Below are 18,284 nucleotides of genomic sequence, written 5' to 3'. Positions count from 1 at the left end.
ACAACTTGCCGCAGGTGGGAACCGAACCCACGGCAAGTTGTTTTTTCATCCACTTCAATTTGCATTAATTTATCATTACTTTATTTCATTTATTAAGCACATGCAATTTCCCCTATGTTGTACTTTGTGTCAGTGTTTGTTGGCTTCTCATTATAGACTATATATATATATATATATATATGTATATATGAAGTTTATAAGTGCGCTGAATGCAAGGACCGCCAAGCTGGCTAATATTGCTTCTGCATGTCGACCTACAGAAGCTGCTAAAATGCGCAGTTCTACCTAATGTAATAAAGAAATGACTATATAACACGTGGCAAGAAACGAAAGGCAGGACGCTTAACTATACTGTTCGTTATCGTAGACCTGAGAAGGAAGATGGAGAAGTAAAAGAAAGAGAATTCAGAGTTGATTAACGCGTTTGTGTTTGTCTCTGTTTTCTAGAAAAAAAGAAGGTTGAGGAAATTTCATTGAAACTGTAATTGACTTGATAACATAAGAAGGATGCAACCAAAAACATTAATAATACCTGACAAATTTGTTTTGGTTCATTCTGTAGTACTCCTTTGTCCGCGCCTTACTAAGTTAATGGCTCGCAAAGGTGACATGCTGGAAAAACATTCCGCGATTATTCTTTTTTTTCGTTCCTTTGGTTTTGCGCCTGGCGTCCGCGACATGGTCCGCCAATAGAAAGAAGCTTTGATAGTCTCTTTATGGTTAAGCGTTGTGCATACCCTGTTGTCAGGTCGTTCGCTGGGTTCCTTGAGTCGCGAGTTTCAGACACTCATTGAGTCTGTTGCGCGCTCAAAAAATTCTGTAGGCAGTTTGCTGCTTTGTACACTTTGAAAGTGTGTGGGCGTTCAGATTTCTACTTGTTCACTTGTCTAGTACATGTCCTATGTACGGAATTCGACAGTATCTGTTATGATTATTGGTTTCTTTCATCAACATTCCTCATTCACCGCTACTTTCCTCTCTCTACCTTTTCAATTTGCCCCAGTGTTGAGTATCTGGTAAAAGGCAGGCTTATGCAGCTGACCTCTGCGTGTATAATTTATTAATTCATTTGTAACATTATAGAGCTACATCTACACACGTTTGCTGGCATAGTAAAACACGGGGTACGTCAACTGGGTAAGGGATAGTCAGATCACAAACTTACAGGGGACGTCGGATATGGACGCAGAGACAACATTATTGATCTCTCCTGGACTTTATTAGATCCGCAAATCTTTTTCAATTAATTTATTCGTCCTTACTCACCCGCAACCCATACCCCTGTTAGCCTTAAGGCATTAACCCTCGCATTCAAGAAAGGAAGCATTTATAGCGGCAACGAATTAATCCCGCCGTGAGATTTCCGGGAACTTCTGATACTAACTTTGTCTGAACAACTTGGGAAACGGACAATTAGCGCGCTTAACGAGCGATATAAGAATTATGAAACAAAGGACAACAGATCAGGTAATTAAATAACCTTATCGAAAGGCGCACTTATACGACGGCTAAGAAGCAAGTAAGAAAAATGGCTTGTGTTTGCGAGCAAAGTAGTTTTAAGCATCATTAAGTGCCACGTTAGATTTGTTATTCCCAAGAGAGTGAAAAAATACAGAATAAAGTAGAGAAAAGAGCTCCCAGGTTGGCGGTACTGCAAGTTGTAAACACGACACGCTTTGCGCCGGCTAATTTGGTCGACGGCGCGTAATGAAACCCCGGGGAAACGAGTCATTTTGAACCCATTACCGTCCTGGGCAGCAACGCGTACAGAAGGGGATGAAAAATTAAAACTCCCAAGTACTTGGGAGATAGAGGAAATGAAAGCAAGGCTGGGAGGTTCACTAGACTTTGTCCAATTTGCTACGAGGGGAGGACGATGGGGGAGTGAAAGAGAGAAGGAAAGAGGAGATGTTAGTACAGGTCATTGACGCACAGTATGCAGGTTGCAGCGTACTTACAGGTCGGGCACTCATGTGTCACCTTGATGCAATGCAGAAGAGTTCGTGTGGCTTTGTGGACTGATGAACGCTTATGCATGATTCGCAGGACCCTTGTTTAGTAAAATGCCTATTATCCAGTCTACTCAAGGCACACTGGACAATTTGGCTCTGTTTGTGGAACCAGGAACACTACCAGAAGACGTGATCAATAGTATTTTCACACCTGCACTTAGCTCGAGGTGAGTTAGCCAATCCAATGCCGTAGCTGTGTGAGTTCATGAAGCTTACATCAGCCCACAGGCAACGCAGTAGCGTTGCGTCCTGTACTGAAATGTTTGTTCATAACAGGAACTCTAATGAAGGAACAAGTCTGATAAACGAAGTTTGATGTTATGCGGAGGGCTCCACGTTATTACACGCGCCAAATCACGAAGATGTTGTAGTGTACGCTCAAGATTACTGTACAAAGAGCAGACGCTACAGCGTAGGCTAACTGAGCAACATCAGCAACGAGGTGCTTACCAACGATGCGACAATGTCCCGGCTGCCATTAAACCATTATTTCATGCCCTTTGTTAGTAACGCGATGGCAATGTTCGTTCATGTAGGGCACACACTGGTCATGGTTTTATCATCCTAAAACCACAAGGCTCCCTTAAAACATGCGGGAGTGACGAGGTAATTATATGTAGAGAGGGGTAAAACGTTAAATCATTCGTCCCAGTAGTTTCTGCAAATAATGAATTAGGCTCGTATTAGTAGTTCAAGTATATTTGTTTAATATTCAAACAGTCATTCAAGCAGCCATTAAGGTTCAAGTAACGTTCTAGGGATCTTCGTTACTAATAATACGATCTTCCCCTCCCGAACCCCGGAACGAAATAAATCCAAAGAATCTTCGATATTTTTTTATCACTTCTAAGTGAGAATAATGAAGTTACATCAGTGAGCACAAAGCATAGAATATATAGTGACATCTCTAACTGCGTGGAATTAGAGTAAACTGTATAGGGAGCTTTCTGTTTTGAAAAAAAGAACAATGGTAGTTGTCCCGGAATAACAGGATTCATTACATCATTTTCTTCAGAATAGAAAAAAGTGCTGTATTTGCTTGGGAAAGATTGACCATCAATCAACCGAAACAAGATTAACTTATTGGAACGCAAAACTTTCGGCAAGCTTTGCGACCATGCCCGATCACTAATCAAATTCTAGCCGAATCATGGTTGGTGTATATCCTAGTAATCAACCGCCTGCTGCAAAATAATGGAAGCAGGGTTGTGAGATATTTTATAAGTTTCAGCTAAATTAATGTGTGACCTTAGATTAACCTTAAAATACACGTTGCTTTTGTTCACCAGGCCAACCTACAAACCATTCGAGATTTCTGATCGAATTAAGCCTCACAATATATGATGGAGTCTCCGAATGTGCATTGCTTTTGTTATCTAGGCAATGGGCAAGCTTGCTGTGTAGAGGCCAGAGAGGAGCATATCCAAGGTATTTACATTCAAGCCGATTATCATTCCACCAGGCTGAAAGCTCGACATCATAACCATATGCTGGAGGCAAACCTTCGCGAATGATCTCGATGAATATGAAAAAAATATTGCAATCTTACATGCCTCTTATTCTCCAGCAACATCAATATTTTGGCGCATATTTAGCATTTTCGCCTTGGACATTGGTCGTAACCTATGTGCATGTGACTATTGCCTTGCTATAAGCGATCTTGTGCACTTTTACCATTGTTGTGTAGCTAACGCCCCCCCCCCCCCTCCTACCCCGATCAAAAAATATGAACAATTGTCTCGTCTCTTTGTGCATTCATTGGTATGTTTTCTTTTGCTTAAGTGCAAGGGTGTGGGTTGATGGAAAGGAGGATAGCTGTTAACCATCCCCCAATTAAAAAAGTGCTAATGTCATTCCAGGGTCGACAACTACAAAAGCCGTTAAGCATAATGTGGTCGCATCGCAAACGCGGCTACAGCCTTATGAGACACTTTCATTGCTGCGTATTTTACTCGGAAGAAAGAGAGAAAGGTTAATTGCATCCTACAATTTGTATACCTCTGGGCACTATTATGTATCTTTGCAATTTATACTCTATTTTATTGTAATCAACTGTATTGTATTCTGTAAAACACCCTTGCTCAAGGCCTGACTACACGCTAACATACAAATAAGGAAACATATATGTTTGAGCCAAATCAGAAACTAGAGGTTATCCAGAGAAAAGTATCGTCTATCCTGACAGTTTTCACAAGATAAAGGGAAAGAGGAGTAATACAGCAGCACGAGGAGTGATATTGATCATAGACAGTAAAATGGGATTATATACAATTAGGTTTCCGTCCGAAGGTCCCGTTCACAGTTCTACAATCTGGGCGTCTGTTAATAAGAAAGTTGAAGACAGCTTTCATTGCCTGTTTTCTTGGCATGCCCGGCCAAGGGCAAGTAGCTCGTTTTCGCTCAATAACCTGTTGTTAACTGGCACTAAGGAAGGGGTTAATGCCTGTTGCTCACGCTCATATTTGTGACCGGAAAGTCGGTGTTCCACTGTCCCATGTCCATTTGACACATCACCGTTGGCTGAGTTTGCGCAAGTTGGTGCCACGAAAGCATTGTCTGGTGAAGATAACATCTAGTCTAAGCTCGTGGTCCTAGCTACACGGCGTGGCTGTTTAGCGAATACTGACTGAATAGAGATTTGGATATACCAAGGAATGGTTTTGAAGTTCTGTATGCTGCCAGTGAAGATGATGATGACGTTAATTGGCATTTTTATTCGTGAAGGTCTGGGGAGAAATAGTCTCCTATCCTGCTTGATTTAATCGCCTTTCACTACGTGTATCGCTGTCTATCTTTTCCCTACCTGATCTAGATCTTAAAGTTGTTATTTAAAACTTTTATTTGCAAACTTTACATTTGCAATGACTTCGGTTCTATCAATTTCTTCCTTGGTCTTTTCCCACCAATAATCTAATCGCCTCTTAGTTTTCTCTACTGCCTATCAGCTAATCGTTCCAGCTTATTTGAATCCCAATGATTCTTGATGGCGGACGAAACCTTCAGGTCTCACTGTGTAAATATTTCACAGGCGTACTTGTTTCTACTTTACACATTTATACTTTTTTTCACCCGCTAACAGCTTAATGTTACCGCTCAGTGCAAGTGGCCGCTGCGTGATCTGGAACTTACTCGAAAATTATTGTTCATTCTATCTATGGCCTGTATCCTCACCGTACCTTCTGTAATCACACTGTATGCGCAACGCGAATAGTTTTGCGCCTTCTGGAAGGCCCGCGAACACCAGCGATTACGCCGGGCCTTCAGTTCACCACGTACAAAATCTGATGCGCCTGAGCCGCACATCGTATTTTATTATGATAGCAATTATAAGGACACTCCAGGCGCATATATGTCACCGGTGTCACAGTCGCCATCGCCGTGAGGTTCCGCATAAAGTCCAATAGCGATAAAAATGTAGCCGCGTGCCATATTCAATATACGGTGTTACATACTATAAATGTCGCCGCTACGCTGACATGCCTGATCCGGTGGCGCATATTTGCTCCGTTATGTTTTTGTTCTCAGGCAGCCAGCTCGCGCCTCAAATAGCAAGGCACTCCACTTTACGTGTCATACTGACTTTCTATCCTATTTCTTACTTACCGATTTGTAAATGTTCCAGCTCTTTTTCGTTTCCATCCTTTTTATTGAATTTAACGTCTTTGTTTCTGTCATGTTATTTTTTTGACACCTGGTTGTCTATGAACACCTTCAATAGCCCTGTTCTTGGTCACCAACTTTCTTGATCTTGTCCTCTATTTCGTCTGTATGCTTTTGTTCACTTTTCAGAATATATGTGCACTTAAACCGATCCTGTCTTTTCATTCATGTTTCTTAGTATTTCTTTAAGCGCAATCTTTCTCTGCTTCTGAAATTTTAAAAGGAGCCCAACCTATGTCACCTTGTACTGCTTATTTGTACTTTTACCATGGACCCAAAAGCCAGCCGGCCTATTGCCTCCTCGTTAATCTCCACTCCTGACACGATTTGTGATTTATAAGAAATGATTGCTTTTGTGAACGTTAGCACTGGTGTCATTGCACTTTTCCAAGTACCTCCCAGCACCTCGCATTTAATGTAGGCTCAAAGTAAGCTGTCTTTCACAACTGCTGTATTCTGCTTCCCTTTCACATTTAAATTACCTGCGTGGTAACTTGAATAAATGTATCCTTCAGTAATGTCGCTATTAGCTTGTTGGCACAAGGTATTGGTCAATTACAGCGCAAATATACACTAGGACAGATGGAACGAGATGACAAACGAGAGTGGACTACCAACAAACGTGTTTGAATTGTGCATGTGCAGTATGGTGAGTGATGTGTATAAACACTGGTCACCGAAAATAACGCTATTATACTGGAATTTAGCGCTCGTATGTCGTGTCATTTCTTCTGTGCTTGTGCATATCTGCAACGCAATTCACCAATGTGGTTCTTTCGTTAATGTATGCACACAGGTATGTATATTGCTTGAAAATGGGTACGACCTCCTGCGGAACTGATACCATGTCATTACGCGTCTCTTATGTATGATATTTCTCTATTTCCCTGTGTTAAACCTAATACCTAGATTCGTCGCTGCTCCGTGAGTTATATTGGCAAGGAGATATGAACGCTTGAACATACGCTCTCGGAGTGTGGGTCACTCGGCCCTGGCATTCCCCGGAATCCGCTTCAAGAATGATTGTTTCCCACGATCATATCCCTCTAGTCCTGGCTGTCAAGTACGCCCGTGATAGGGCCAGAGGGCTTGACATCTCGGTCCCAACATAGCACTAGCCAAGCAGGTGGCAAAGCCTTGTACAGGACATGAATAAAGTTCTTTCCACCTCCTCATCCTCTTCCTCCTTGACCTATTGAAATTTATGTGGACTGATTTAGCAGCAATGTATTATTGTGTAAGAATCTCTGCTGAACCCTCAGTATATCATTTTCCTCTACCCACTTCGACAGCTCTAATATTACAGCTCGCTTTGGCATTCTATATATGACCACCATTACAGTAACTTGCTTGTGCGAGTTCTTTTTATCCTTATTACCGTATCGCTTATACATAAGGCCGTCCTGCTTTCACGCCACCGAAACAAAATTTTATCGCTTTAATTCCTTGTTTCATGGCATAAGTGAGTTATACATGACTGGGGAACAACGGGAAATACGAAGGAAAAGACTGGTAACACACTAGCGCTGGCATGTGTTATCCTTGTCCTTGGTCTGTTCATGCTGTTCGCGTGTCAAGTATGTGCTGACAAGCCCAGGCTGCCACAGTGTCTAGCATCTTGCTCGTTGGACCCAGCTGCTAAATTAGCAGTAGCAGCACACATAAAAAAAACTAAAAGGAAGAGAAAAGCTGCTCCCTAGTTAGAGTATGCAATGTAAAAAAGCAAGAAACGTTATTCATGGATGCAACTAGAATCGTACGTTATTTGTAATCAGAAGCTTTCTTGCGCATGACATATTGCATTGCGAGTTGCAGCGCTTACGTCTGGTGTAGCTCCAGCAGCGGGAAATGCAGCTGCAAATAGCGCACTATGCATGGAATACATTATAAATCACAATGCAATACGTACGCTTAGGTAAGCAGTGCGAATGTTGATTATGTCTTTAATAAAGAAAGTATGTGTGCAAATGGAAGTTACGAGTCGTACAGAAGAATCAAATCATATTTTTTCCAAGGAACCGTAAAGTAATTTTTGTCATTTATTCTTACAAAATGTAGTCCAAAATAAAACATTTGGACCGAAAGACGGAATACCACAGGGTTATAAACAGGGATAAGGTGCCTTAGAAAGGCTAGCCAAGGCTTCAATACAAGGAACTTTCTTATATATAATAGACCATGCAGTCTAAATTTCACTATTTAGTTCGCTGCGTCCCGGGTAGTCTGCTGTATAGGGCGCGTGGTTTGGCCAATAACGGAAGCAGTGAACCAAGCTATGTGAATTATTGAAGGCGACCATGGCTGTTCATTATTTTGCTAGCACACTGGATCAACTGTGTTGCAAACATGCAGATGTATTTTCTACGTAAGCAGTCCACCTTATTGTTACATGAGTTAAGATAGAATAACCATAAAATAAAGATAAGTCCCTCTGATGAATGAAGACTGAATTGTTTGTTTTGTTCTGATAAATTAAGATAACAAGATATCGGCATATAATATTGCATCAGGAAGATGAACTTGGGGTAGTAGAAATGCCAGGTGCAACAACACTTACTTACCACGTTTTATATGTGGTTCGTCATTGTGATAACGCTACATGGCCCAAGATATTTTATTTTAATCACAATTCCATATAACAGAAATTATAATACATATTTATTGCAAATAGTAAACCACTACTGTATATAGCGTGCAAAGTGTTAGTTTTCATCAATTAGTTTCGTAGCAAGAGAACACAGTGCTCTTTGATTTAGGCATAAGATACCCCAAGCGAAACATTTTTGCGAGGTGTATTGACAAGGCTTGTACGAAAACAGCCGAAATGCCGATCGACAGAAATCTGTAGAAGCCTGTTTTGTCCATTGTCTTCGCAGCACCCAGTTTGAAGCCGCCTTCATCTGCTGTCGTTCCGGGTTACGACCCTCAACAGTAGAAGTCCCTGTGCATATTTAACACTTGTGCTTGAACGAGGGCTTCATGCTTCATGCGCGGCTGCATGGCCAACCTCCCTTGATACTGACGATCGCGTGGAAGGACTGGTGGGGACAAGTTCGTAGGTCACGTCAGTCTGTTGTAAGTAGTCATCACGGGCAGACGTGACCACAAGTTCTCTGAAAGCCTGGCGTGGCTGCAAGGAGATAAAAGTTTCACGATCGAACTCGGAGGAAAGTGCGCCGGCGCGTCTTGGTTTGCTGGCTTTTCATAGTAGGATTAATAAAAATCGAGCCCTCAGTTACCCCCTTTCTTCTCGTTCATTACACAACCAAAGTCTCGAATCCGGCAACATTGATGCCTTCAGGTAGTATATGTAGGTTTATTGACCAGTTACTTTCACCCAAAAAGATCACGTACTCCTGACGCCCGTGGCAGAAAGGATACTCCACATCCGCCGCCAAGCTTTGTGAGTGGTGGCACTGGCGAACACTCTCAAGGTTAGTTGTAGTAGTAAACCATAAATACCCAAGAAAGTGGATGGGCGAACGCCACTTCGGTAGCTCAATTGGTTAGAGCATCGCACGCGTAATGCGAAGACGTGGGATCGTTCGCCACCTGCGGTAAGTCGTTGCTTCATGCACTTTCATTTCCATTAGTTTTTCATTTGGTTAGTGCAATTAGTAAATACAAGTAATGTCCCCTATGTAGTACCTGGTGCCTTGGCTGGCTCATTGTGGTATACACACACACATATATATATATATATATATATATATATATATATATATATATATATATATATATATATATATATATATATATATATATATATATATATATATATATATATATATATATATATATATATATATATATATATATATATATATATATAGTGTGTGCAAGACCTTGGCCTGCTCGGCACAGCCATCAGTTGCACGTGGCCCCTTGAGGATGCACAACTCATGGATCTGGGATCTGCAATAGGTGCGACGTAACACTAATATATTCCTCTCGCATTTACCGCTAAGTCACTATGGAATTTTAATAGAGTTTACAACTATGCTTATTGTACCGTTGAAAATGTCTTATATAGAAGTGATAACTTCGCGAAAACAACGTTTTATTTTGATATATTTACTGGGGGCATCGAACGCGCCCAGCCACTCGAACGCATGACAACACGTGAAGGTTGTATTAGCGGTGAAAGTCAGACCGCCAACGACGAAGACGAGCGAAAGAGCCACGAAAGCTTTGTGCTTTAAAAGGCAATGCTACCTGCATGGGTGAGAGTAAACGTTTATACAGACAGAATGAATAGTGCTATAGGTGGTACTGAGATAGTGAAGATGAAGGTTACTATGAAAGTCTTTGCCATATCTATACGTACTTCTTTGTTTAAAGTCCCCCAACTGTACTATAGAAGGTAAAGCTTCTTAAACGCTACAACCAAACTATTTTTTCAAGATAATGATATGGCGGTAACAATACCTGCAGCTTATAGTCAAGTTTTCGACGAAAAATCTTTTGGCGATGAAACATACCGATGGCAAGGAACATGCACTAGCCAAGAATAAAAGAAAAACAAAGAACATGACGTTTCGCACCCTGTGTGGGTCTTTTGTTCACAATAAAGACGTAAGCATGGGCGCACCACTATTTATGAGTAAGGTGGCGCAGCGTACCGGGTGTATACCTCGGGAAGGTTACCCTGTGTCCCGTCATCGTGCATCTAGTTGATAAAATGTAGTATGATTGTAAATGCAAACGGGAAGATAAGTGTTTCTCGGTTACGGTGGTGGGTGCTGAGTTCCAGTCAGTGCTGTGTCCTGTTCATAATGTTCCGCCAGGGCACTCGCGGCTGTGTGGCTTTTGGTGATGTCACTCATCTGCTGCTTGAAGCGCCGTTAAAAAAAATTCCCCTCTCGCCGATGGACGGCACGTCACACTCCTTGCATGATATCTTTTAAGTCACTCCCGGGTAGTCCGTGTACTTCAAAGGGTCTTATGCGGGAATCAGCTAATGGCCAAGTTATCGTGGACGATTTGCACACCATAGCCCTTAAAAATTCTTGCAAGTTATTCTCTTGTTACCATTGTATATGGTATCGCCGCGCGATTCACTCTTTGTTTCGCCGTTTCACGGCGGGGCTTCACTTATTTGTGCTCCTGCATTCTGAGCAGTTGCGAAACGTAACCTTCGTTTAACAGGCCCCTTTTCACAACTTCCAGCTCCTGCCTACGTTTAGTGGGGCTGGAGCAGACGCGGAACACGTGGAAAAAGAGTGCCGCTGTGGCGGATGGCTTTTGCCCAGTTGAGTGCATCGAGCCGAAGCCCATGTCCACTGGCATTCTGTACGCATTAGTCCTAAAGCTGCTTGAAGGTCTCGCTACGAGGTCGTCGAGGAAGGGCATGCGCTCATTGGCTTCCTTTTCAGGCGTGGCTGACTTCCGAAGCATTGGCTGTCTTCCTCTGTAAAACGTGTAGGAAATCAATAATACACATTTAATTGCTATTATAGTGTGTGTCGTCGTCTCTTTTTGCCCATTGCGCACTGCGGCACTCATAGAACGCGGTCAGCTAACAATCCTATTATCTTCATCCTACAGCTTGCACTGGGACTGCTGCTCTATGCCGGTCCGAGTTTCGAGCCACCTTGACAAGCCGGAACAACATGCGTGGTCAATGCCACCAGTATCAGCCTATGATGAGATTCCGCGCCGTTCAATTCATGGGGATTCCGTGCTGCATCACTCGTCATCTACCTGCGCGGACGCTGGCGGCATGGGCTGGGCGCATGGCCTGTGCCCAGCACCACCACTCAACCCAGCTATAAACGACTACCTCAAGCAAGGCCGGGTCATTGCGCACTGCGGCACTCACGGAATGCGGTCAGCTAACAATCCGCCTATATTTATCCTGCAGGTGATGAGGCGATATGAAAAGTTTAGCAGAAAAGATATGAAAAGTGTACCTGCTCGAATGAACTCATATAACTTGTGCTGCCGTGCCCACGGCTATGTGCTGTTGTGATTGAGCATGCGATGCATATACATGAACTTTTATTGCTTGTCGGAGACATTCAGATGAATGCAGGGCCTGCATTCAGCCAACAAGTAAAAGAAATAGCGGCGGATATAAAACAAATTAAGAAAAAGTCGACTGTGGTCAAGAACAAATAGCAAATATGAATATTCTCATCAAATACATGCAAGAAAAAATCTATGATCCAGAGAATCGAAGCAGACGCACTAATCTGTTAATAGATGGCTTACCGGAGGTAGAGGGAGAGACACTCTCGATACTTGAAAGTGCGGTGAACAAAAACATAATTGTAGATACACTAGAATTAAAACCAGTAGCAATCGAACGTATACACCGGATTGGTAGAGGAGCGCCGAACAAGGTTAGGCTTGTAATTCTTAAGCTACTTAACTCACGAGACAAATCTTCAATACTAAAATGGGGACAAAAGCTTAAAGATACAGGAATAATCATTGGAGAGCACTGTTCGAAAACGCATACACGATATCCGAAGGAAACTTTGCAACAGTGCGAAAGCAAACCGACAAAGAAATGAGAAAGTTTCTTTTGTTTTTGATAAGTCATACATGAATAGCTGAGCATATGTTTGGAGCAATGAGAAAGAGGACAAGGTCCTACTTAATGAAAAACGCGTGGATGTAGCTACTGCAAGAGCCGAAAGGTGGTGCGCGTACCCAGCGACCAAGCAAGAAAGGGAGCTACTACTCGTTACACTGCAAAATCAGCAAACTAACACTCCCCATGGTGAATGCAGGAAGCGTCATCAACAAGCCTGAATCACTTGCAAATATGTTCATTGATTGTGAACCTAACCTGGCAGCCATAACGGAAACATGGCTCACGCCTGACATTTTTTATAACGAGCTCGCACCGCCCAACTATTCTGTGGTCCAGAAAGACCCCCGACACGTGGTGGTGGAGTGACGTTATTGATAGAAAAGGCCTTTCCTTTGTGGCCCTTCCAGAGGTACAAAGCGCAGAGATCATTTTTTGCAACCTACTTTGTGACGGTACGAGCACATTCATAGGTTGTGTTTATCGGAGCCCAAACTCTGGTGATGCTTTCATGAGTGTCATTGATGACTATATAGAACGTCACGTGTTTGGTTCGCGCGTTATCCTCATGGGTGACTTTAATCTGTCAGACATTAACTGGAATAGTATGGCCTATTTTTCATGAGCATCAGATGCATTGTTTAACCGCATGTTACCCTTCCATCTTCATCAGATTGTTTCCCACCCCATCCGCTCACAGGGAAATACTCAGAACATGCTAGATCCAATCTTTTTCAGTAATCACTTCGACATAAACCGCATACAAACTGATGTAATCCATGATATATCAGACCACGACGTACCAGTGTGCATTGTACCTCTTGGTGACTGCATAACCACTCATTCGTCTGTATCTGTAGTAACAGACTTCGAAAACGCTGACGACCATAGCGTACAAATGCACCTCGCTCATGAATTGGCTCTGATGCTTCTGTAGATGTAAATTCCCTTTGGTTTCACTTCTAATTGGTTGTACTTTACTGTCTTGCTCACTACGTACCCACAACAACAAAGCGCCCTCCAAAATATAATTAATGGATCCCACGAGAAGGAATTCAAGCAAAGCGGCGTTTGAATAGGTTACGAAGGGCAATAAAAACAAAAGGCGGGGGAGAATCCAGAATTCAGAAATAACTGGACGCTATCGCGGATCTCAAACTTAAAGCGAAACATGCTAAACAGTACAACCTTGATGAACTACGGCCTAGTTTTCTTTTTATTAACCCCCAGAGGTTCTGGAATTACTTTCGTGGTGACACAAATGCTACATCACATTCTCTTCCCGAAGAAAAAACTGCTAAGGCTAACGCATATAACCATTTTTTTCATTGAGTATTTACTATAGATGACAATATTATTCCCACATTTGCACCGCAACATCACGCGAAAATCGCTAAAGTAGACATTATGGACGCCGGTATTTTTGATCTACTGCTTAAACTTGACACAAAGAAAGCTAGTGGCCCCGACGACGTACCTAATACTTTTCTCAAAAGATATGCAGAGTTGTGTAGTAAATATCTCAGCCTAGTTTTCCGGAAATCACTTACGACTTCACAACTACCTCTTGGTTAGAAAATTGCAAATATAATCCAGATTCACAAGGGAGGCGGCACAACATTACCTTAAAATTTCAGACCCATTTCACTAACTAGCACATCATGTAAACTTCTCAAACACATAATCTTAAAGCACATGGCAGTATTCCTAGGGCGCATTAATTTTTTCTTTCCCACCCAGCACGGTTTTCGCAGTGGTCTATCGACAGTAACTCAATTAACAGAACTAGACCACGAGCTTACTGTTACAGGTAATAACCCCGGTCAAACTGTCTTGATTCTACCCGATTTGTCCAAGGCTTTCGACTGTGTAAGTCGCAGCAAATTAATAGCTAAAGTTGAAAATGTTTCTGGTGTAGGAGAACTTTCTACTTGGATAAGCAGTTTCTTAAGTAACCGCTCGCAATTTGTGGTTTACTAAAAAACCCTTTCTAACATAGTCGAAGTAATATCCGGAGTCCCCCAATGGTCGCCATTGCTTTTCTTACTCTATATTAACGATATCACAGCTAACGTCAATGGCAATATAAAACTAATCGCGGACGACTGCGTCATATACAAAGAAATTATTCATTACAATGATCATATTAAATTAATTTATTCTCTAGCTCACATAGCTAATTGGTGCTCTAAATGCATATGTAAATAAACATGCAAAAGTCCGCGATGATGTTTGTAACCAAGGAAGCCGTATCATCAATCTTTATATACGCAATCAACGGCACTCCACTTAACAAAGTTGAAGAGCGCAAATATCTAGGCGTTACATTAACCTCGGAGCTCAAATGGGAAAACACATATCAGTAATATAATCTCAAAAGCGGTGCCTAAACTATTTTTCTTAAAAAGAAGCTTGGCGCTCGCAACCAAGACAACGAAGCTGCTAGCCTGCACATCATTTGTAAGGCCTGTGCTCGAATGCGCTAACACAGTCTGGTTTCCACATACACTGGCTAACATAACTAAACTAGAATGAATACAAAGGAAAGCTGCGAGGTTCATTCATAACAAATATAAATGTACAGACTTGCCAAGAAATCTTTTAACACAGTCCGGTTTGCGAACGCTATCCACAACAGCGAAACACGTAAACACGTAAACACGTAACTACAATAAAATAACTACAGGATAGCTACCTGCAAATACATTTTATTCTCTGAGGCTCGACCTACACGCAACAAACATGCGCACACATTGACAGGATACACATGCAAAAATGACACGTTTAAGTATTCTTTCTTCCCGCTCGTAATCACCAACATTGAATCATTATCCGAATTTACCTTACAAAAAAAAAAAAACTTTGTGAGAATAACAATACTTATGCATGCAGGGAAACCTGCACAGATTGCTTTAGTCGTTAGAAAATTTTAATAACTTTCTCATTTACAACTTATTCGTTTGCCATATTGATTCTCAAACACTCGTAGTTTCAGTTTAGTTACTTCTGTTATAATACTTGCCCCTAGTGATACCTGTGCCATTGTTATAGAGCCCTCTTGCTTTTTTCTCTTTCTCTTTTTTGCTATTATTTACTATTCTGTTTGATCTCAACATGCTTTACTTGTATGGGACGTATACCTTGCACTGTTTATGACGTTCTGTTTGTATAACCCATGCTTTGATTAACTTTTACTGTATAGATGAATTATTGCACTGCTCAACTGCCGCGCTCTCGAAGAAGAGCAGCAGTATTGAAAATAAATAAATAAATAAATGTCAGTAGGTTCTGCTGGAAACTCTTGTGCTATTTGCAACCAACGAGCTGAGGAAAACACTATTTTGAAGTTCCTTTCTAGTTTTCTGAGCCCTTCTGCGTTCCTACAAGCATTTCACGCCAACAATTTGAGACCCACCATTGCTACTGCTCACAATAGAGGGAGAAGGTTGTCTCGAAGAATCAAGAGGAACAAATCCCCGATGAAATCGTGAAATTCTTTGGAGGCATTTCCTTGAATTCTTTGAAAACATGCAAATCTTTGGAGGCATGTCATTCCCCCTTGGGAATGACATGCAAAGCGAATAGCGAAAATTTTGGTGTCGGAATTACGGAGACAAATTCGTCCACTAAAATATTTCCTGCACTTCAGATGCCCCACTGCTAGTGCGTTCCTTCAGCAAATGAAGTTCACTAGTTTGGCGACGGAACTTCTATGGAGTCCCATAATCCTTCCTACCCTCAGACTGCGCTTTTCCAGCCGTGAAAAGACCTATTCCATAAGTGCACCACTCTAAATGCTCGGAAACGTCAACGTATCATTTCGTACGACACAGATATTGGAATTTCGTTCTAAGTATGCAGGGCACCCAAAACTGAGCGACGCCGACAGAGTAGCACTTCTTCGAGGGATCAAGAGCAAAGCCAATGAAGAGCACGCTGTAAGGATAGTTGCGGAAGGAACTGACTGCCTTGAAAAGGTAAGGAACCCAGCACAACAGGGCATCAGCTTCATATCTAGCATGCGGGAACTTAAAGACAAAGGCCTAAACCAGTGCCTCGCTGATAAAGAAAGAGCCTGCTTTGTAGTCGAAGATATCTACAGCATAAAAGGCAGCGAGGCCTTGAAGCAAGACTTTCTCTCTGTGAAAGTTCAACGTCTAACTGAAGCAAGAAAGAATGTAATGGATATTCTAAGCCGTGCGAAACTCTGCCACCTACGCACACAAGTCGAGGACTCGAAATGTAATACTTCCTCTGCATTTTTTACCGTGGAGACCCACGAAGAAAACATTCCTGTCAGGGACATCGTGTTTGAAAGAAACATGTGCCAGGCACAAGTTTCAACGTATCTGGCAATGCAATTGTCACGGCTCGACGTCCATGGCCCATACAGACTCGGAAATTCGGAAGCTGTCATACACTACCTTCATTCTCATGATTAGGTGATATCGGAAGCTTGTTCTGTTCACATTCAAGACATGTATTACTTAGTCCCCCATTCAGGTACGCTGGCGGTGCACGAGCATCAATAGAGTCTAAATACATTGCACCATTCCAGAATAACGCTGGTGTTTCCATGAACACCTAATTCTATCCTCCTACCTCAATGCAACTGTCATTTTTGGTGGAGAACACCACTACATTCAGAGAGGCGGAATGTGCATCGGTTCACCAGGTGCTCCGTAGTTGTGTGACCTGTGCCTCGAATTAGCGGGCAGAAGAATTGAGCCTGCCTTAAAGGAGAACCACATTCTAGCAATATTTCGCTATGTGGATCACTTTCTCGTGGTATGCAACACAGCGGATGAGTTAGATTTTAACAAATGCAGGCAAGGTGTCCTGAGAACGTCACAGGAAGCTTGTCCGGATTTAAACTTCGCCTTTGAAATCCCAAAAAATGAGAATAATTAGCTTTCTGGATTTGGTCATCACCTTCAAAATGTAGCCCACATGCTAGCAGTATGAAACCCGCTCTATCAACGGATTCCTGCCATAGGTTTTCGTCAATTTCTAAAGTGTGAAACGAGCCATCGCGGACACGGTGCTACAGGCCGCGCTAAAGAAGTCGTCTCATCACGTAATGGAAGAGAGCTTCATGCATCAGGTAACCAGGCTTAACAACGCTGGCTATTCCAAAGGCCTGCTTACAGCAGTTGCCGAAGGGTTGTTAAAGAATGCGAGACTCTTGAACAGTAACGTTCAGCAACAAGAAGACATTCTACAGAAAAGGAAGAAGGCCGCCTTTGCGCCTCATGTACACGGCCTAAACCACAAGCTCAAGAAGACAGCCGGAAAGGAATGCATCACGGTTGTATACTCAACACGAAACAAGGCGTATTCATTGCGTGCACTAGTCAATATTAGCCAGCAAAATGAGCAAGGTGCACTAAACCTCAAGAAGAAGCACACTACCTGCGAGACAATGCTGATATGTGATATGCTTTTATCATGTGGCCGACGATATCTAGGACAAAGAGGTAGGTGTGTCAATGATAGGACAAGATAGTATGCATCGTCATTAAAAGGAATCTCGACTTTGCATTTGGTTTTTCATAATTGCCAGCACCACTGCATTGTCCGATTTCACATCAAGGTTTTAAGAAAATGTAAACACAAGCTGACCTGCGAAATTTCAGAACCCATGGCACTTGAGAGAAGCGGGCAATCTTGAATCAGTACGCCATCAGTACTACTATACTATATAAAAAATGGATCAAAAGTGCGTCACAGCAACATTACCCTATTTTTCTTTGCTATGACCACTTTTTCTGCGAGTAGAGTCACAAAATAATGGCCAACCGTTCTGCATGAGTTGGTTCCCTCGCAATGGCTTGTGGAGATTCGTGAAAGATGACGACTACTTTCTGATGCGAGATGAGTCTTGGCCATAGAAAGATTAAAATGTAGAAGAAAAACCAGCTTATTTATTCTGGCTTTATGCTTGCTTCTGGCTTAGCCAGACCCTCTGGGTTTGGGTCCTGGTTGTAATGCAGTGTCTCACGCTTTCGTCATTGTTATACTCTGCAATGGCTTTCGCATCTAAATATTGATATTGCTTGATCATGTAAGGCTTA

At 42.2% G+C, this 18,284-nt stretch overlaps 1 long non-coding RNA gene across 1 annotated transcript in view; it reads left to right on the top strand.

The window, feature by feature from the left end:
• The window catches only part of LOC139059175 (uncharacterized), a 46,477-nt gene extending 35,147 nt beyond the window's left edge, over positions 1-11,330 (top strand). The window contains exon 3 of the long non-coding RNA XR_011513974.1: positions 11,220-11,330. This is a non-coding gene — a long non-coding RNA (uncharacterized lncRNA). The remainder of the gene's footprint in view (positions 1-11,219) is intronic.
• The last annotated feature ends 6,954 nt before the right edge of the window (positions 11,331-18,284 follow it).

This window comes from Dermacentor albipictus, chromosome 1 (genome assembly GCF_038994185.2).
Source record: "Dermacentor albipictus isolate Rhodes 1998 colony chromosome 1, USDA_Dalb.pri_finalv2, whole genome shotgun sequence".
NCBI lineage: Eukaryota > Metazoa > Arthropoda > Arachnida > Ixodida > Ixodidae > Dermacentor > Dermacentor albipictus.
Note: the sequence above shows the minus strand (reverse complement) of the source record. Positions and strands in the feature narration are given on the sequence as shown.